Source organism: Sciurus carolinensis, chromosome 11 (genome assembly GCF_902686445.1).
Source record: "Sciurus carolinensis chromosome 11, mSciCar1.2, whole genome shotgun sequence".
In the NCBI taxonomy this organism is placed as follows: domain Eukaryota; kingdom Metazoa; phylum Chordata; class Mammalia; order Rodentia; family Sciuridae; genus Sciurus; species Sciurus carolinensis.
Genome location: NC_062223.1, coordinates 63659878 through 63681666, shown reverse-complemented (window position 1 = coordinate 63681666; position 21789 = coordinate 63659878). Strand labels below are relative to the sequence as shown.

The 21789-nt window shown below is 39.5% G+C and overlaps 1 pseudogene; it reads left to right on the top strand.

Moving 5' to 3' along the window:
- Window positions 1-12493: 12493 nt before the first annotated feature.
- LOC124959493 (40S ribosomal protein SA-like) overlaps window positions 12494-21789 on the top strand; it is a 44264-nt pseudogene continuing 34968 nt past the window's right edge.

Sequence of the window (21789 nt, the reverse complement as noted above, 5' to 3'; positions counted from 1 at the left end):
ACCAAAGGCACTATACATATTCAATGCAATTCCAATTAAAATCCCAATGACATTCCTCATAGAAATAGAGAAAGCAATCATGAATAAGAGACCCCGAATAGCCAAAACAATCCTGAGCAGGAAAAGCAAAGCAGAAGGTATCACAATACCAGACCTTAAACTATACTACAGAGCAATAGTAACAAAAACAGCATGGTATTGATATAGACAAGCAGATCAATGGTACAGAATAGAAGACACAGAGACGAGCCCACATAAATATAGTTACCTCATACTAGACAAAGGAATCAAAAACATACAATGGAGAAAAGATAGCCTGTTCGACAAATGGTGCTGGGAAAACTGGAAATCCATATGCAGTAACATGAAATTAAACCTCTATCTCTCATCCTGAACAAAACTCAACTCAAAAAGGAAAACTATTCTTGACTCACATAAGTAGAAAACAAGGCTCAGAGAATGATTTGAATAAGGATGCATGGGTAAAGAAAGTGCTAGAATCTGGCTCAGTCTGAACCCTTGCCTGCTGATATCCCTACCACATCTCATAGTCCCCTGGGATCTGATGCAAGGTCTTATAGGCAGGAAATACTCCATATATATCAAATAGATCTGAGGACTTTTGTAAGTTTCTGAATTTCAGATGTTTATCTCATCTCTCAGTTTTACCTGGAATTTATAGTTAAAATTTCTTTGGTCACCTTCAGAAAACTACTTTCATTTTTAAATGTTATAAATTTTTGCTGCATGCCTCCTACATGCTAAGAACGAGCTACTTACACCTAAAATACATGTCTCTTCCTGGGTCAATCTTCCAGGTAGTCAAGTTGGGAAGAGGAAATGGAAGTTCTATGTATTTAAGAAAAACAGAGAAGGCCAACACAGTCAAAGAGAAATGGCAAGGGTGGTACCAGATGAGATGATGAGGCAGGCAGGAGCCAGTTCATAGAGGGCCCTGCAGGGAACAGGTAAGAGTTGGTAGGTTATTACAAGTGCAAGGGCATCCTTTAAGAACTCTTCAGCTTTGACCTTGCCTGCAGTTTAAAATATGAGTTGGAAATATTAGAGGAGACTGGCACACACCTGTAATGCCAGGGATTGGGAGGCTGAAGCAGGAGGATTACAGGTTCAAGACCAGCCTTAGCAACTTAGCAAGACCGGCCTCAAAATTTTTAAAAAGTAAAATAAAAAAGGGAGGCTGAGGGTGTAGTTCAGTGATTAAGTGTCCCTGGTTTCAATTCTGGTACCCAAAAAGAAAAAAGAAAAATGAGAGGCCTGACTGCAGAGAACATTCAATTCTGCAGTGAAAGGTTTTGTGTTTGATAGGCAGGCTGCAAGTACAGACTGGACATACAGTTGCATAAGAGGAAGTTGGGATGATGCAATCTTTTTCATCATGGTACCCACCGATCTGTTAGAACAGGCAGCTGCAGTCATTAGCAAATATCAGCAAATATTTACTCAAATTAATATGGTAAAAGGGAAGAAGGATTGAGGTGGCTCATAAAGGAGGTGGTGATTGTGGAGTTTTGTTCTGTTTGGGGCTCCTGAGACACCATCTACCTTCATGAGAGGTAGAGAAAATGTTGGAAGGTGGAAAGGAGGGCTAATATTGGGTGTTGTGGGTGATGAAGTTCCCAGGGAGCCTGCAGACAAACTCCTGCCCCTCCAGCAGTGCCTTGGCTGAGCTGCAGCTTCTTCTACCCAGACGGAAATGTCAAGAGTGGTCTTTGGTCTTTGGGGAGCAATAGAGGGATGGCCAGATATTCCTGCAAGTCCAGAAATTTCCTATTTCCTCTTGCCCACCTACTTTCTTAAGGATGTTAAGTCAAGAGAGAAGTAGATGGGGAAGAGTTTCTATTTATTTTAGCTCAAGGAACAGCGAGTATCCTGTGGCACTTTGTCCCATGGGGCTGACCCTCCAGGTCCTTAGCAAGTACTGGCTGAGTTCTTTGCTCCTGTGGGGAGAGCAGAGAGATCTGTTTATTCTTAGAAGTGTGTCACTTGGTTGCAGTGTGACTTCTAAGACTTCAGGGAACAAAATCTTGTTCTCTTTCCGTCTCTGCATTATTCACTTATTTGCCAACTTGTTACCCTGCTTAGAAAAAGAAATAATTATACCCCTTGCATATATTTATTCATATATTAAATATATTTTATTGTGTGTCTCCTATAGAAGGCATGTGATAGACCCTGCAGGATTGACAGGCGAAATTTGCAGTCCCAGATGCAGAGTGGAGTGAGGTGGCAGCAAGAAGTTTAACTGGACACTGGATTCCCTCCAGCAAAGGGAGGCAGTTACATCCCAGGCCTTGACATTCCAAGCCCAGGGCTTCCTGAACCAAAGACAGCGGTCCCTGGGCCCAGGCACTCCCTCTGCCTGAGTGCTTGTCTCCAGCCTGCCCCTCCTCTGGCTCTGTGGGGCTTCCTGCAGGTGAGCTGCAGGGCTGCCCAGCACAGTCTCCCTTCTCCTCGGAACCCACAGTGCTCTTTTTCTAGCCCCCATCCTGGCCTCCCTGTCTGCACAGTCCCTGTCTGGGAGACTGGCAGCTCCTGGAGAGGAGGAGGCAGGGAGCAGGCCTCTGCATCTTCAGCACCTAGCCACAACAGACGGTTCATCAGCACCATTTACCCAAAGAAGAGCGGCATTTACTCTCTGAATTGCTTGGAAGCTGCTTTGATGAAGCCCAGGCCATGAATTTTCCCCTTCCCAGCTCTGGCCTCCAGGGAGGGTAGAAAACTCAGCCTCCTCCTCAAACCACCTTTGTTAATCAACTGGTCATCCTGTTTATCAGTAGAAAAGTCCAACTCTGGAACCAGCCTTATCTGCCACATTCGATTCCCCAGCAAGGCCTCGTTCTACCTCCAAAAATTCTGAACCTGCTTCTTACTTTCTTTACTGCTGCCTCCAGATCAAGCTCCCATCCCTTCTTTAGGTTACTATACCAGCCTATGGTGTGGTCTCCCCACTTCCATTCTGTCCTCTCCCCCAGCCCAGTCTCCCCGCAGCAGCCAGCATGGGCCTTCAGAGACAAAAGTTAGTTCAGGGCCTTCAACGCTCCAGCCTCTAATGCACCCGCCACCAAAAAAATAAAAAACAAAAAACAAAAAAAAACAAAAACAAAAACAGAGAACAAGCGCTAACTCCTTTCCATATTTCATTTCTTTCGAGTCACCCCAGAAAGGAAAACCCAACTTCATTTTTATTATGCAGACACCACTGGACTTACGAATGGCAGAGGGTAAGGTGTTCCATGAAGGCTAGTGATACGCAGGAGATGAGGCTAGTTTTCGGGTCAGCTGCATCTGATGCCAGGGCACTGTTCATCCCTGCTGCCTCCTCCTTCACCTAGGTGTGTCACACACAGCAACCTCGTCCTTTGACTGAGGTCAAGGTGTCTGTGGGGCGCTCATGTTAGTCATTTGACCAAGATCGCACGATGCACTCATGAGCTGGCCATGGGGTTTGGCTAAGAAATGAGCTCACTGCAGTGGGTGGTCCTTTGGTCATTAGAGATCATTAAATATAAATGATAGTTTAAAGTTGAAAATATGATGATTTTTTTAACAAAATGGATTGTACTGATTTGCTAAGGCTGCTATAACAAAGTGCCATAGACTGGTTGACTTAGATGCCAGAAATTCTTTGTTGCATAGTCCTGGAGGCTAAGTTCAGGGCAACTGCAGGGTTGGAGTCTTCTGAGAGCTGTGTGTTTTCCTAGCCTCTGGCAATATCTTAGTCCATATGCACTGCAATAGCAAAAATACCACAGACTAGGTGCATAAGCAACAAATCTGCTTTTCTTGTAGTTTTGAAGGCTGGAAATGTGAGATCGAAGTGCTGGCAGATTCAGTGCCTGGCGAGGGTCAGCTACCCGACTCAAAGGTGGCCATCATCTTGCTGTATCCTCATGTGGTAGAAGGCTCTAGGGCATTCTCTGGGGTCCCTTTTATAAGGGGACTAATTTATTCATGAGAGCTTCACCCTCATGACCTAATCACTGCTCAGAGGCCCCACCTCTTACGACATCACACTGGGAGTGAGGATTTCAGCATGAGTCTTGAGCAGACGCATTCAGTCCATGACAGGCAGTTCTCTGGCGACCTCAGGCATTCCTTGGCTTACAGATGTATCACCCTGGTCTCTGTCCTGATGTTCACATGGCATTCTCCCCATGTGCCCGTCTGTCTCCAAATTTTCTAGTCATATTGGCTTAGAACTCATCCTAATGACCTCATTTTAACTTGACTGCCTCAGTCAAGATCTTAACTCACAGTACTGTCACATTCTGAGGTACTGAGGGTTAAGAGTTTAACAGAACACAACTTACCCCATAACATAGCCTATCACAATATCATATAATCCTTGAAAACATTTTAAAAAATATGAAATATTGGTTGAAAGAGAAGGAACAGAAGAAGGCAAGGGGGAGGAGGAAGAGGAAGAGAAAGAGCAAGAAAAGGAGGAGGAAGAGCAGTGTACAATGGTACAAGTCTGTTGTGCAGATTAAATAAAATAATGCACATAAAATCTTGTTGCTTAATAGGTACTCACTATCCTTCCATATTGCCTGACGATTTTTTCTTCAGTGAAAAATGCTAAAGGGTAATTTTTTAAAAGATAAAATCATGATATACAAATATAAAATGAACATGTATTTTATTTAACCTATTAGTTAAAGAGGGACCCAGAAAGATATTACAAGTCTCCAAGAAGAATTCAAAGAATGACATATCTAGGCATAACAAATATTATTGAAATAAATTTGCAAGTGCAAAACTACTTTATCCACCTGCTTCATTTGCATTTTAAAGATAAGAATCATTTGCATTAACATCTTTACAATTTAAAAATTTGTAAAGTGATTCAAACATAATGGAAGAAAGAGTTATCCAGAAGAGTCACTAGACAGGACAGCCCATACTGGTTTGTTGTTGTTGTTTGTTTGTTTTTATCACAACAATTTTTTGACAGAAATGGCTCTTGAACAAGTAAACCTTTTTGCATTCTTCTACTTTTCAAACAAGGTAACAATTAGCAAAACTAAATTTATAAAGCTCCCAATTATACAATTGTTTAAAAATGTGTTTTGAAACCAGGCTATCATCTCAATTTGAAGGAACAAAAATGTCATTAAAAAGTTGGGAACATGCCCTGTGTGGAGGCCTCCACCTGTAATCGCAGCAACTCAGGAGGCTGCAGCAGGAGAAGTGCAAGGTCAGCTCAGAAACTTACTTAGTGAGATCCTGTCTCAAAATAAAAATAAGAAGGCCTGAGGATGTAGTTTTGTAGTAGAGCGCCTGAGGTTCAATCCTCAGTACTGAAAAAAGAGAGAGAGAGAGAGAGAGAGAGAGAGAGAGAGAGAGAGAGAGAGAGAACATATTGAGAAAAGACTCTTTTTTATAGAAACATGATAACATGATAATATTGGAGTGCCATCTAGTAATGACCCGCCCCTAGGAATGGGAATGAAAAACAGCAAAAAGTATCAAAAAAAAAAAAAAAAAAAAAAAAAAAAACCAGCCTCAATTCTCCTGGTCCTCACAAATCCCTTTGCTCCCTTGCACCTAAAATGAGAACCAGCTCGGAAGAAGATACCTTGTGTTTTCTCCCCTCCAGGATTTCTTGTAGCCTACCTCCTCCCACTCAGTGGGACTTGTGTCTGTCTCCCTCACCGAGTTCCAAGAGGGTAGAGGCTGTGTCATGGTCATTTCTGTATTCTTTGTACCTGGTACTCTGTCCAGCATCTAGCAAACCTCAGTTTGGGGAGTCAGGTTAAAGTGAAGTGAATCTACTTGAACTCCTTTCTGAGTGTCAGCCTACATGATTTGGCAGCACTGCTAAAGCAGTACAGTCTTTTAGCCTCACCCACAAACTCAGCTTCCTTTCAATTGCTAACTCCTACTTAGCAGGCAATTGTATAAACACACCTCTAGAAGAGAAAAGTCAATTGGCTCCCCTTTGACTGCACTGCAGCATGTAAAGTTTGGAAAGTCACAGAGGTACCACTTAGTGGAACAAAAGGCCTACACAATTAATCTGATTTTCAGCTACTAATTACATATTAGTGGTAAATAACAATTCCCTTTTCTCCCTGGGCATAACAGGGCATCAGGCTTTCAGGGCTTCCATAAGTGCCACCCTTTCCACGGCAGAGACCGAGAACTTTGTGGGAAAGGAACCCACACATGGATGAGTTAGAGTCCTTATAGCCCAATAATGTTAATAATTACCAGCAGTTGCAAAGTACTTTATGGTTTGCAAAGTATTATTCATACACATCATCTTGTTTAATTCCTACAATCATCCCACGAAGGGTGGATCATCTTTCCCATTTTAAATACAAAGGTGCTATTGGCCAATGAGGGGAGGCTTCATGGTTATGGGCAAGGCTTAGACTCAGACCATCCAACTGCAGAACAAATTCTCTTTTCCCTTCCTCGCTCCTCTCTAGAGAGGGGTAAAGCAGAAGGATGTGCACAGAATCATAGACACTCAAGTTAGAAAAGAACCTTGGAAGCTCTATATTTAGGACTCTGTTGAAGGGATCTACCTATGTAATAACCATACAAAATCAACTATGACCCCTTTTAGCTTTTGAACATAAATGTCACATTTCCTTAGCTATGCCAACCCTCCAGTACCTCACATATAAAATAGAGGACTGGACGAGAAACCAGCTAAAGGTCATATAGAGATTAACGCATGCCAGGCCGTCTTCATTTGAATCCTTTACAAATATTAACTAATTTAATTCTCAGAACCATCTTTTACAAACAAAAACATGGAGAAAGAACAGGAGTCAGCAAGCAACATGCAGTAGACTAAATTGGCCTACTGATTGTTTTTGAAAATAAAGCTTTATCGGAACACCTGTTCATTTACATATGTTCTATGGCTGGTTTTATAACACAATGGCAGTATTGAATAGTTGTGCCAGAGACAATTTGGCCTACAAACCCTAAAATTTTACTATCTGGCCATTTACGGAAAAAGTTTACCAAACCCTGGCTTAGATACATATCCCTATCTTAGCAAATACTTTATAAAGATATTTTATTTAAGCGTCTGACCTTCCCACAAGTCTCTTTTCATCTCTTTATATGCAGTGAGTGACCTTCTTATTCTGACAACTCAGCACTTAGCCCAGAGGCTGCCATAGAGCCGGCCTAGAAAATGAATGTTTGTTAAAATTGTGAAAGGTATCAAAATGAAAAGAAAATCACTGCATGTTCTTTCTAGCAGATCCTTAGGGATCTGCATCAATGTAGAAATAAAATCTGATGTTTAGATCATTGGCGTTTCAGCAGAACACATAATGACTGAAAACTCCCCAAATATGTTAAAGACATAAACCTACATATTCAAGAAGCTTTCCAAAAGGATGCAGCCCTTCCTCCCAAAACCCACATGAAGAAGATAACCACCTTCTCCCCTCCCCGCCCCCAAAATAACACTCCTCATGAAGATATGTAATAGTCAAACTTCTGAAAGATTTAAAAAAAAAAAAGTTTCTAAAAGCGTGTAGGGAGGAATTATCTATAGAAGAAAAACAAGGATTTGTTATTGGAAACTGCAGAGGCTGGAATGAAGTGGCACAATACTTTTCAAATGCTGAGAGAAAACTGTCAACCCAGAATTCTATACCCAGCAAAACTGACTTTCAGCAGTGGAGGGAAAACCCAAATATGATCAATTATCTAAACTAAAAGGAAACGATAAAAGAAGAAATCTTAGAACATAAGAAAGGGAAAAAGACTTTTTTTGTATTTTTGTAAGTATGTAAGCAAAATATGAGTAAACACAATGGAGTCTAAATCTCTTCTTTAGGTTTCTTAATTATATGGTTGAAGCAAAATTTTCTAGCAGTATAATATGTTTTAATATGCATTTTCTAACATTCTAAATGTACTAGAGAAATACTTAATTGATTGAACCATTAACAGTGAGGGTAAAAGAATATAAAGTAAAATAAGGTTATTACACTTTACTTGAACTTGACAAAATAATGACATTATATACAATTACAAGTTTTATATATAATGTAGTAGCTCAAGCAATAACTAAAAAAGCAATCAAAGAAGCATACTTAAGCTGGGCACAGTGGCTCACTCCTGTAATCCCAGAGGCTCAGGAGGCTAAGGCAGGAGGATCCTGAGTTCAAAGCCAGCCTCAGCAATGGCGAGGTGCTGAGCAACTCAGTGAGATCCTGTCTCTAAATAAAATACAAAATAGGGCTATAGATGTGGCTCAGTGGCCCAGGGCCCCTGAGTTAAATACCCAGTCCTCTACTCCCCCCAAAAAAGAAGCAAACTCAAAAACAGAATAGATAAACTAAAATGGCACTCTCAAAAATGTTTAAGTAACCCTCAGGAAAGCAGAGAAAATAAAGCAGAAAAAAAGAAAAAGAAAAGAAAATGGCAAACTTAAGTTTTGACCTATCAACGATGTTAAATGTTAATAGTCTAAATTCACCTACTAAAAGGTAAAAATTGGCAGAGTAGGTTAAAAAACTTGACTCAACCACATACTAACTGGAAGAAACTCACTTCAAAAACAGCAACATAGGCAGGTTGAAAGTAAAAGGATGGAGAAGATTATAATTAGTTTTCTACTGCTACTGTGACAAATACCTACAAATTCAGTAGCTTTGGACAACACAAACTTGTTATCTTACATTTCTGTAGATCAGAAATCTGACCCAGTTCTTACTGGGCTAACATTCGGGTATAGGAAGGATGCACATTCATTTCTGGAAACAGAAGAGAATTTATTTTCTTTTCGCCTTTCCAGTTTCTAGAGGTCACCATCGTTCTTTGGCTCAACGCTTCCTTCTTTCACCTGCCAAGTCTAGTCTTTCTAATAATGCGTCACTCTGATCTCCTCTTCTCCTTTTAAGATACTTGTGATTACATTGAGTCCGCTTGGATAATCCAGGACAATCCATCTATCTCAAAGTTCTTAACTTAATCACACTAGCAAAATCTCTTTTGCTGTGTAAAGTCACACATTCATTTTAGTTTGAATCCATCCCATTTATTGATTCTTGATATTACTTCTTGCACTTTAGGAGTCTTGCTAAGGAAGTCAGTTCCTAAGCTGACCTGGTGAAGATTTGAGCTTACTTTTTCTTCTAATAGGCACAGGGTCTCTGTTGTAGTGCCTAAGTCTTTGATTCACTTTGAATTCAGTTTTGTGCAGGGTGAGAGATAGGGGTTTCATTACATCTTATTACATATAGATTTCTAGATTTCTTAATACCATTTGTTGAGTAGGTTATCTTTTCTCCAATGTATGTTTATGGTGCCTTTTTCTGTTATGAGATAACTGTATTTATGTGGGTTTGTCTCTGTGTTTTCTAGTCTGTACCATTGATCTACACGTTTGTTTTGGTGCCAATACCATGCTGTTCTTATTACTATGACTCTGTAGTATAGTTTAATGTCTGGTATTGTGATACCTCCTGCTTCACTCTTCTTGCTAAGGATTGCTTTGGCTATTCTGGCTCTCTTATTTTTCCAAATGAATTTCATGATTGCTCTTTTCCTTTTCTATGAATAATTTCATTGGGATTTTAATAGGAATTGCATTAAATCTGTATAATGCTCTTAGTAGTATGACCATTTTGACAATATTGTCTGCCTAAGACAATAACATGGGAGAACATGGGAAGTCTTTTCATATTCTAAGTTCTTCTTCAACTTCTTTCTTCAGTGTTCTGCAGTTTTCATTGTAGAGGTCTTTTACCTCTTTTGTTAGGTTGACTCCCAAGTTCAATACATATTTTTTAAGTTGAATAATATAAAGTGTATTTTCTGACCACAATGGGACCAAACTTGAAACAGAAAGATAGCAGAAAAAAATCTCCACACTCAGAAACTAAATGACACACTTTTAAGTAATGTATGGGTCCAGAGGAAGTCTCTGGGAAAACTTACCAAAAAAATTGATGTAATTAAAAATGAAAACACAGCATACCAAAATTTGTGCGACAGCAGTGCTGAAAGGGAAATGTATAGCATTCTGAGCAGATACTGGGGAAAAAGAAAATCTCAAATTAATAATCTAAGCTTCTCCCTCAAGAACTTAGAAAAAGAAGAGCAAAGTAAACCCAAGGCAAATAGAAGGAAAAACTTAATAAAGATAAAAGCAAAAATCAATGAAATTGAAAACTAACAGAGAAAATCAACAAAACAGAGCTTTTTCAAAAAAGAGATTGATAAGACTCAAAATTCAACACCCACAGATAAACACAAAGAATATTAAAAAAAATTGAAAATCAATGGAAAAAACCTCTAGCAGGACTAAAAAAAATTTAAAAACAAACGAATATCAGAAGTGAACCGAGACTATCACTACAGATCAGGCAGATATGAAAAAGATAATAACAGAACTCTATAAAAACTATAGACATAAATTTGAAACTTAGATAAAATGACCAACTTCTTGAAAAATCCAAACTATTGCTGTAAATTCAAACTATTACAGACATACTGAAAACTACACCACAGTGATGAAAGAAGTCAAAGAAGATATAAATAATGAAGACAGATACTCTGCGGATAGAAGAGTCAACATAGTGAAGATTCAATTCTCCTTAAATTAATAGACAGGTTTCATATAATTCCTATAAAAATATCAGCAAAATATTTTGTATATGAGATTATTTTAGAATGTATCTGGTAAAGGAATTAAAATAATTAAAGTAATTTTGGAAAAAGAAAAAATGGGAGGAAGCAGTCTACCTGATTTTAAGACATACCATACAGTTAAGTAATCCAGACTGCATGGTATTGACAGAAGGGCAAACGCAGATCAATCTAAAAGAATAAAAAACCGGGGGGTGGGAGGGAGGCACGAATGGAGGAAGGAGGGACTGTATAGAGGGAAAAGAGGGGTGGGAGGGGTGGGGGGAAGGAAAAAATAACAGAATGAATCAAACAACATTACCCTATGTAAATGTATGATTACACAAATGGTATGCCTTTACTCCATGTACAGAGAAACAACATGTATCCCATTTTTTACAATAAAAATAAATTTTAAAAAAAAAGAGTAAAAAACCCAGAAATTGACCCACTGAATAAGCCCAGTCGATTCTGACAAAGGTGCAGAAGCAACTCAATAGAGGAAAAATTGCCTTCTCAGCAAATGATGTCCTGGAGAAATTGAACACCCATAGGCAAACAAACAAAAAGAACCTCAGGACACACTGGATCATGCAGTGTGGCAGTGACAGTGACAGTCAGAGATGGGAGCTGTGCTGCTGCAAGCCTAGGGATGCCAGGGGTTGCCAGTGACAGGGGAGCCAGGAGAGAGGCACATCTAGAGTCCGCCATGCAGTCTTGGAGAGAATATAGCCCTGCTGACACCTGGATTCTGGACTTGGGCCTCCAGAACTGTGAGAGAATACATTTCTGTTTTTCGAAGCCACCTACTGTGTAGTAATTTGTCATGTCAGCCCTGGGATATTAATATGGCAGCCTTTACTATTTCCTAAACACCCAGAAACTCCTGCTTGGCATCTTCACATAGAAGTGCTATCCAACCATTGGGAGAAGTCAAAATTCAAAACTTTCTGAGTCAAAGGAAGCGGCAATGACCTTCAACTGCCTGGGTCATCTTCATGAGCCAGGATGCTTCCAGGACTGGAGCCACGAGACCCTGCTGCCTCAGCAGACACTCAGAAGCCACTCTTAGGTGAATGACCGGGAGAGAAGTAACCACGATGTTGCCCACTGAACCCCACTCACACCTGGCACACCAGGAAGAATTGTAATGGAAGTAGTGATTGTGACATGCTCTAGACATCGTGAGAACTTACAGCCTGACAAAATAAATGTGAGTCCAGTTTCCCATTTACCTTTCATGGAGAGGCTACTGGTAGGGTGGGAAGGAAGTTTCTCATCCTACCTTTGGGTGAAGTTGGTACCTCCTGCTGTCACTAACTGCAGTGACAGGTTAAAAGTGAAAGTGAGAACCTTGCTCATAAAGAAAGAATGCAAATCAGAGCGACAAAGAATGCCATTGTTCATCTGTGAAATGGGGGAAAAGTTAAATTAAGTGTTGCTGGGGACAGAGGAGGCAGGTGGCATTTGGCATTCAATCTCATAAAGTTGGTTGGAGTGGAAATGTTTGCAGCTACTTTGGAGGATAATTTGGTTATGTCTATCAAAATATTTAATGTACATGCATGTTGACAAAAGAGTTATTACCCTGGTAGCAATTTACCCTCTGGTTAAGCTTGCAACACTTTGCTAATTATGTACAATAATATTAATGTGAGAATTTAAATTTAACTTGTAATTCCTAATTTAATAATTTGCTAATAATGTGGCATAGTAATAATAATAAATTTTGCTAATAATGTGCAAGGATGCTTATTGCAGCAGTCTTCTACAAAGCAAAATAAAGCTTTTCCGCACAACCTAGGGAGGGGTCCATAAGACACTGTTCTTGATTCCTGTTGTAACTTAAAGGGAAACTGTCACAATGTCCGGAGCCCTTGATGTCCTGCAAATGAAGGGGGAGGATGTCCTCAAATTCCTTGCAGCAGGAACCCACTTAGGTGGCACCAACCTTGATTCCAGATGGAACGATACATCTACAAAAGGAAAAGTGGTGGCGTCTACATCAGGAATCTGAAGAGGACCTGGGAGAGGCTTCTGCTGGCAGCTCGTGCCATTGTTGCCATGGAAAACCCTGCCGATGTCAGTGTCATATCCTCTTGGAATACTGGCCAGCGGGCTGTGTTGAAGTTTGCTGCTGCCACCAGAGCCACACCTAGGCTGGCCGCTTCGCTCCTGGAATGATCACTAGCCTGATCCACGTAACCTTCCAGGAGCCACATCTTCTGGTGGTTACTGATCCCGGGGCTGACCACCAACCTCTTACAGAAGCATCTTGTGTCAATCTGCCTACCATTGCTCTGTGTAACACAGACTCTCCCCTGCTCTGTGTGGATGCTGCCATTCCATGCAACAATAAGGGAGCTCATTCTGAGGGTCCCATGTGGTGGATGCTGGCCTGAGAAGTTCTGAGCATGCGTGGCACCATTTCCCGTGAACACGTATGGGCAGTGTTCCTGATCTCGACTTCTACAGAGATCCTGAAGAGGTTGCAAAGGAAGAGCAGGCTGCCGCTGAAAAAGCTGAGACCACGGAGGGATTTCAGGGTGAATGGACTGTTCCTGCTCCTGAGATCACTGCTGCTCCCTGAGGTTGCAGGCGGGTCTGAAGGTGTGCAGGTGCCCTCTGTGCCTATCCGGCAGTTCCCTACTGAAGACTGGAGTGCCCAGCCGGCCACTGAAGAGTGGTCTGCAGCTTCCACTGCTCAGGCCACTGAGTGGGTAGGAACAACCACTGAGTGTCTTGAACTGTTCTCCAGACACTTATTAAGCAAAATGGAAATAAAGTTACTGAAAATAAACACTAGTTTCTTAAAAAAAAAAAAAAAAAAAAAAAGCTAAATAAAAAAATTGTAAAACTCTGAACAACCAAAATGTTTTCCAGTAGAAGTTTGGAGAGTTTCGTGATGTACATCAATAGGATGGATACTAAAACAGACTGTGATGTGTCTTCAAGGATAGTTTTTTTGTTTTTTTTGTTTTTTTTATTAGCAGCTTTCTTTTTTTTTCTTTTTCTTTTTTTTTATTATTGTAAACAAATGGGATACATGTTGTTTCTCTATTTGTACATGGAGTCAAGGCATACCATTTGTGTAATCATAAATTTACATAGGGCAATGATGTTTGATTCATTATTTTTTCCCTTCCCCCCCACCCCTTCCACCCCTCTTTTCCCTCTACACAGTCCTTCCTTCCTCCATTCTTACCACCCTCCTTATCCCTAACCCTAAACCTAACCCTAACCCTAACGCTAACCCCTCTCAACCCCGATTATATGTCCTTATCCGCTTATCAGCGAGATCATTCGTCCTTTAGTTTTTTGAGATTGGCTTATCTCACTTAGCATGATATTCTCCAATTTCATCCATTTGCCTGCAAATGCCATCATTTATCATTCTTCATTGAGGAGTAATATTCCATTGTATATATATGCCACAGTTTCTTTATCCATTCATCAACTGAAGGGCATCTAGGTTGGTTCCACAATCTGGCTATGGTGAATTGAGCAGCAATGAACATTGATGTGGCTGTATCTCTGTAGTATGCTGATTTTAAGTCCTTTGGGTATAGGCCAAGGAGTAGGATAGCTGGGTCAAATGGTGGTTCCATTCCAAGCTTTCTGAGGAATCTCTATACTGCTTTCCAGAGTGGCTGCACTAATTTGCAACCCCCCTCCAGCAATGTATGAGTGTACCTTTTTCCCCACATCCTCGCCAACAGCTATTGTTGCTTGTGTTTTTGATAATCGCCATTCTAATTGGGGTGAGATGAAATCTTAGGGTAGTTTTGATTTGCATTTCTCTTATTTACTGGAGATGTTGAACATTTTTTCATATATCTGTTGATTGCTTGTACATCTTCTTCTATGAAGTGTCTGTTCATTTCCTTAGCCCATTTGTTGATTGGATTATTTATATTCTTGGTGTAGAGTTTTTTGAGTTCTTTATAGATTCTGGAAATTAGCGCTCTATCTGAAGTATGAGTGGCAAAGATATTCTCCCACTCTGTAGGCTCTCTCTTCACACTACTGAGAGTTTCCTTTGCTGAGAGAAAGCTTTTTAGTTTGAATCTATCCCAGTTGTTGATTCTTGCTTTTATTTCTTGTGCTATGGGAGTCCTGTTAAGGAAGTCTGATCCTAAGCCAACAGGTTGAAGGTTTGGACCTACTTTTTCTTCTATAAGATGCACGGTCTCTGGTCTGATTCCAAGGTCCTTGATCCATTTTGAGTTGAGTTTTGTGTAGGGTGAGAGATAGGGGTTTAATTTCATTCTGTTGCATATGGTTTTCCAGTTTTCCCAGCACCATTTGTTGAAGAGGCTATCTTTCCTCCATTGCATATTTTTGTCCCATTTGTCTAGTATGAGAAAATTGTATTTATTTGGGTTTGTGTCCATGTCCTCTATTCTGTACCATTGATCTACCTATTTTGGTACCAATACCATGCTGTTTTTGTTACTATTGCTTTGTAGTAGAGTTGAAGATCTGGTATTGTGATACCCCCTGCTTCGCTCTTTCTACTGAGGATTGCTTTAGCTATTCTGGATTTTTTATTCTTCCAGATGAATTTCATAATTGCTTGCTCTATTTCTGCAAGGTACATCATTGGGATTTTAATTGGAATTGCATTGAATCTGTATAACACTTTAGATAGTATGGCCATTTTGACAATATTAATTCTGCCTATCCAAGAACATGGGAGATCTTTCCATCTTCTAAGGTTTTCTTTAATTTCTTTCTTTAATGTTCGTAGTTCTCATTGTAGAGGTCTTTCACCTCTTTTGTGAGATTGATTCCCAAGTATTTTATTTTTTTCGATGCTATTGTGAATGGGGTAGTTTTCCTAATTTCTCTTTCTGAAGATTCATCACTTATGTATAAAAATGCATTGGATTTATGAGAATTGATCTTGTAACCTGCTACTTTACTGAATTCACTTATGAGTTCTAAAAGTTTTCTGGTGGAATTTCCAGGTTCCTCTAAATATATAATTATGTCATCAGTGAACAGGGATAGTTTGAGTTCCTCTTTTCCAATTCGTATCCCTTTAATTTCTTTGGTTTGTCTAATTGCTCTGGCTAGAGTCTCAAGGACGATGTTGAATTGAAGTGGTGAAAGAGGGCATCCCTGCCTTGTTCCAGTTTTTAGAGGGAATGCTTTCAGTTTTTCACCATTTAGAATGATATTGGCCATGGCTTAGCGTAGATGGCCTTTATAATGTTAAGGAATGTTCCCACTACCCCAATTTTTTTCTAGTGTTTTGAGCATGAAGGGGTGCTGTATTTTATTGAATGCTTTTTCTGCATCTATTGAAATAATCATGTGATTCTTAAGTCTGTTGATATGGTGAATGACATTTATTGATTTCCAGATGTTGAACCAAACTTGCATCCCTGGGATAAAACCCACTTGATCGTGGTGCACTATCTTTTTAATATATTTTTGTATGTGATTTGCTAAAATTTTGTTGAGAATTTTTTGTGTCGATGTTCATTAAGGATATGGTCTGAAATTTTCTTTCCTCGATGTGTCTCTGTCTGGTTTAGGTATCAGGGTGATATTGGCTTCATAGAACGAGTTTGGGAGGGTTCCCTCCTCTTCTATTTCATGGAATACTTTGAGGAGCATTGGAATGAGGTCTTCTTTAAAGGTTTTGTAGAACTCGGCTGAGAACCCATCTGGTCCTGGACTTTTCTTTGTTGGTAGGCTTTTGATGACCTCTTCTATTTCATTGCTTGAAATTGATTTATTTAAGTCGTGTATGTCCTCCTCGTTCAGTTTAGGTAATTCATATGTCTCTAGAAACTTGTTGATGTCTTCGAGGTTTTCTGTTTTGTTGGAGTATAGATTTTCAAAATAGCTTCTAATTATGTTTTGTATTTCACTCGTGTCTGTTGTGATATTTCCTAGTTCATTCTGAATTTTAGTAATTTGAGTTTTCTCCCTCTTTCTCTTTGTTAGTGTGGCTAAGGGTTTATCAATTTTGTTTATTTTTTCAAAGAAACAACTATTTATTTTGTTAATTTTTCTGATTGTTTCTTTTGTTTCAATTTTGTTGATTTTGGCTCTGATTTTAACTATTTCCTGTCTTCTACTACTTTTGGTGTTGGTCTGCTCTTCTTTTTCTAGGGCTTTGAGCTGTAGTGTTAAGTCATTTATTTGTTGATTTCTACTTCTTTTGTTGAATGCTCCCCATGAAATAAATCTTCCTCTAAGTACTGCTTTCATAGTGTCCCAGAGATTTTGATATGATGTGTCTTTGTTCTCGTTTACTTCTAAGAATTTTTTTATTTCCCTCCTGATGTCTTCTGTTATCCATTCATCATATAATAGTGTATTATTTAATCTCCAGGTCAAGGATAGTTTTAACAGTGGTTGGATTATAAATCAGTAAAGTCACTTTGGAAAACTATTGGCATCTACTAAGTCTGAACAAATGCATACCCTATAGGTTAGTGAGTCTGCTCCTATATGGACACACACCAAAGGGTATGCTATGCCTGTGATCATCAAACACCATCATAAAAATTCCCTGTATTAGGTGGAACTGTAAGCAACCTAAATATGCAAACATTGAATTGGATCAATAAATTATGGAATTGGCATACTATTGGAATATCACACACCAATGAAAATAACAAACTACTGCTCAATGCAACAATGTAGATGAATCTTACAAACCTAACATTGAGAAAAAGAGGGCAAATAGAGAAGAGAACATAATAGTATATACTATAGGATTCCAGGTGTCTAATTCCCCAAAGCAGGCAAAACTAAATGAGAATGACTGTAGTCAGGACAGGGCGACTTGTTGAGTTAAGTAATGATTGGGACAGGGCATGAGGGAACATTTTGGGGTGATGCATCTATTGATATGGGTGGTGATTATTCAAATGTGTTCACTGTGAAATTTATCAAGTTTAAATATGTACCGTTTTGAGAGAAAGTATACTTAAAATAAATATATGTAATTGAAAAATCAAAAACATTGAAAAACAATAGAATGTTAAAATTTCAATATCCTTGAGAATTATAGTGCTATATAACTCAAAGTGAATCACAGACTTAAATGTAAAATGTTAAACTATACAACTTATAAGAAAAAAAATCTATAGGACTTATGACTAGACAAAGAGTTCTTAGAATTGACACCAAAAACATAGAACCATAAAGGAAAAGCTGATAAACTCAACATCATTAAAATTGAGGACTTTCACAGCATGTTGTTGCATGCCTATTGTCCCAGTTACTCAGGAGTCTGAGTCAGGAGGATCTCAAATTCTAAGCCAGTCTCAGCAACTTAGCGAGACTCTGTTTCAGAAGTGAAAAATGAAAAGGGCTGGCAGCAGGTAGCGGGGGATGGTGGTGTGGTTCAGTGGTAGAGCACCCTTGGGTTTAATACTAGTACAACAACAACAAAATTAAGAGCTTTTGTTCTGTGAAAGACCCTGAGAAGAAGATGAAAAAGACAAGCTACCCACGTAGAAGAAAATATTTGCAAATCATCTGACAAAGTAGTAGAATCTAGAATGTGCTGTTAAAACCAGCAAAAGTATCAATATCCACAATAGCCTAGGTGAATCCCCAGCATTTATACTGAGTGGAACAAGACAATCTCAGAACTTATACAGATTGCATAATTCCATTTATATGCAATTTTGGAAGTGACAAAATTACAGAAATAGAGAATATATTAGTGGTTGATAGGAGGGTACAGGAGCAGGTGGCAACAGACATGACCCTGGTGGTGATGGAAAGGTTCTTTATTCTGACTTTATCAATGTTAATATCCTGATTGTTCTATTATGCTATAGCCTTGCAAAATGTTGCCACTGGGAGAAAATCAGTACATATGGAATCCCTTTGGATTATTTCTTTTTTAAATTTGTTATAATTAATTATACATGACAGTAGCATGAACTTTGACCCATCATACATAAATGGAGTATAACTTTTCATTCTTCTGGTTGTACGTGATATAGAAACATGCAGGTCATGTGGTCATATAAGCACATAGGGTAATAATGTCAGATTGCATGCAGTCATTGAAAACCTCTGTATCCAGCACTGCTTGAGCTCAGATTGTAGTTTTAAACCTACAGCTCCTTCTCTCAAGGAGCTCTCAGGAGCTGGGGTTGTAGCTCAGTGGTAGAGCACTTGCCTACCACGTGTGAGGCACTGGGTTCATTTCCAGCACCGCATATAAAAAAATAAACAAATAAAGGTCCATTGACAACTAATATATATGTTAGGTCAGCAGGCCAGATTCTATCATCCCTGTTTCATAAATAGGAAAACTGAGAATCACGGTTTGTTCGACTTACACAAAGCCACATGGTAAGTTCACCATGGGGTCGGCAGTAGGGCTGGAGGCTCTCATTGTCTCTGCTCTTTCACCCACAATAAAGCAAAATGGTGGAAGCTTTGGGTTGGTCTCACTCCCACCCTCATGAGCTGTGTTCCTTTGGAGGTGCCCCTTCGTGGTTCTGTCTCCAAGTCTTCCTCTATGGAATAGGAATGGTAACAGTCTACATCTTATGAACTCTGTAAGATTTCAATGCACTAATATGTGTATCATGCTTACCATAGGGCACAACACATAATAACAGCTCAGTAAATGACTGTTGACATTAAATATTGTCCTTGTCCGAAATAAATAACATGATATTGTAATAATAACTCAAACGATTTCTTCCATAAGTCTCCCAACTATCATCAAACATCAGTTAATATTCATTTATTGCTATAAGCCAAATGAGTAGAAATAGTTCAGATTTCTACTTGAGGGAATGGAGAATTAGTATGAATTAGTATGCTTGGCTAGAGGCTCAACATGTCTCAAAGACAGAATTGGAACTAAAGTTAAAAGGTCTTTTTCTTCATGAATATATTTGAGAAATTTTTAAAATAAGACCCATTTCAAACCCTCTCAGACTGATCACCTAGGGAAGCTGTAGTGTCTGCTCACCATTATTTGCCCCTTGAAATTCTCTCTTCTCTCCAGCCATTGGCCATATGTCAGGATGCACGAATATTTTCCTGTAGCCAGATGGACAAGGCGTAAAGACCATAATCAGTTCCCTTCTATAACAATACCCCATTTTTTCATCTGTCCAACAATCATAAATTAATTATCAGCCTGTCTCCCCAACAGATGGCACCTATGATCACATGAACATATCAGACCCACCTTCAAAATTGAAGAGATAAGCAGTTGTTCCAGAACTTCTAATATAAATGCTCATCAGCTGTGTGTACAGTGGAGTAGGGCAGGAGAATTCTTTGATTTACCAGACTGTTCTTTGATTTGGTATTTTAGTGTCCAGTGTTTGTAAAGAGTGTTGATGAAGCAGTTCTAAATAGCCCCATCATGGAATGTCAGTTTAAATTAGATCAGAGTATGTCTTACATTCGAGATTTGCCTGTTGGAAAGTGGAAAACCAGCAAATTCACGTCAGTCCCTGATAACTTCTAGGATTCACGTGGCCCTCACCAGTTTTCCTGGTGGACACATCAGGAATTTTAAAAATGGTTCCAATTTCAAAAAATCTCTTGTTCAACCACAAACTAACAAAGCCATTGAACCATATCCTTCATCTGTCTCTTGTCCCTCGAAATGACACAGAAATCCTCTTTCGATCGAGTGTTCTGATGTGAGATTCAGAGAATAAAGCCCCCATTGTTTAAGGTCCAGAGGTTAGGAAAGGTTGCGGCTAGATGGCAAGGGAAAGCAAACTATTTTTCATCCATGACATTGCTATAAAGGCCTACAGAATGCCACACACTGAGGACAAGTTCATCTATGTGAAGGGTGCGACTCAGTGGCTTAGCTCCCTGCTTTCTTCCAGGAGAACCACTCATCGTTGAAAGACAGACAAACAAACTATGGACATTCAAAGTTGGGTATTTGGCAGACATTTTCTTGAAAACTAATGAAGTGAACCTGTCACTTCCAAGAAATAAAGTAACTAAATGATTTTTGTTCATTTGTCAATATCCAAATTTGAGTGGGTAAACTAAAGTTGGAGTTTGGGAAAACTTGTATCCACAGTTATGTGACTTATCTAAATATGAGGTATGAACTTTGGGATCTGAGGGTTTGCATGAGATCCCCCCCAAGGGGACAGAAGGGAGGGGGGAGGCAGAGAGCAAAGGAGATTCAAGATAAGCAGTCAGAGAAGTGGGAGAAGAACCAGGAGGAGGTCTTGGAAGGCAAGAGAGAAGAACAGGGAACGTCAGAGGTCACAGAGAGTGGGCAGCATTTGTCCACATAGAGGACTCGACCAGCAACCTTGCAGTGGGAGGGTGTGGCCCAAGGTGTGTAGAGACCAAAGGGAGCCTGAAAGAAGGCAGCGAGTGTCACATGCTATATTTGAGAAATGTTGAGACATCTGGCTCTTAAGCCAAAAGGGTCTTGAGCTGGTGGCCTGGAGAAAAAGCAGGACCCAGGGAAGAGGTCTGTTGTTTGTTTGTCTTTGTTGGTTACAACTCAGGTGAGACCCAGAGCTCAGAATGGCCTCCTTTCCAGTCCTGGACTCCATCCTTACTGGTATCAGAGCTGTCAGAACTGTGCCTTTTGCTTCTAATATTTCCAATGAATTATGTGAAACTTCTTATTTCCTGCTTGGAAGTGAGTTAATATATTAACCATCCACTTCTCAGATGCATTTTGAGGAAAAACTACTCAATGTGATACAAAGTTAGAACATGAAAATGTGTAATACAACTAAACTCGGTCCTACTTCTTCCAGCCAAGGGCCAAATGAAAATGAAAGACATTACTCTGCCTTCCAAACACCTTGATCACTAACCCAGACTCTCACTGAAAATCTTTTCTTAACTCTTGGGAAGGACCTTAGAAGTGGTTTTACAAGTACTTCTCACACCATCTGGGCTGAAGGACCAGGACTTTTACATCTTCAATCCGTCATGGACTGGATTTTCTAAAATGCAATAAAAAGTGGATAATTAGGAACTGGGAAGGAAACTGAGTGGTAGAGGGCTTGTCTAAAATGTGCAGGTCCCTGTATTACTTCCCCCATACTTCACCCGACAAGTGTACATGCACACACACACACACACACACACACACGAGTGAATAACTAGACGAAGAAATTTAAAAACATGTAATACAAGTCATATTTTATGATTAAATCCAACCAA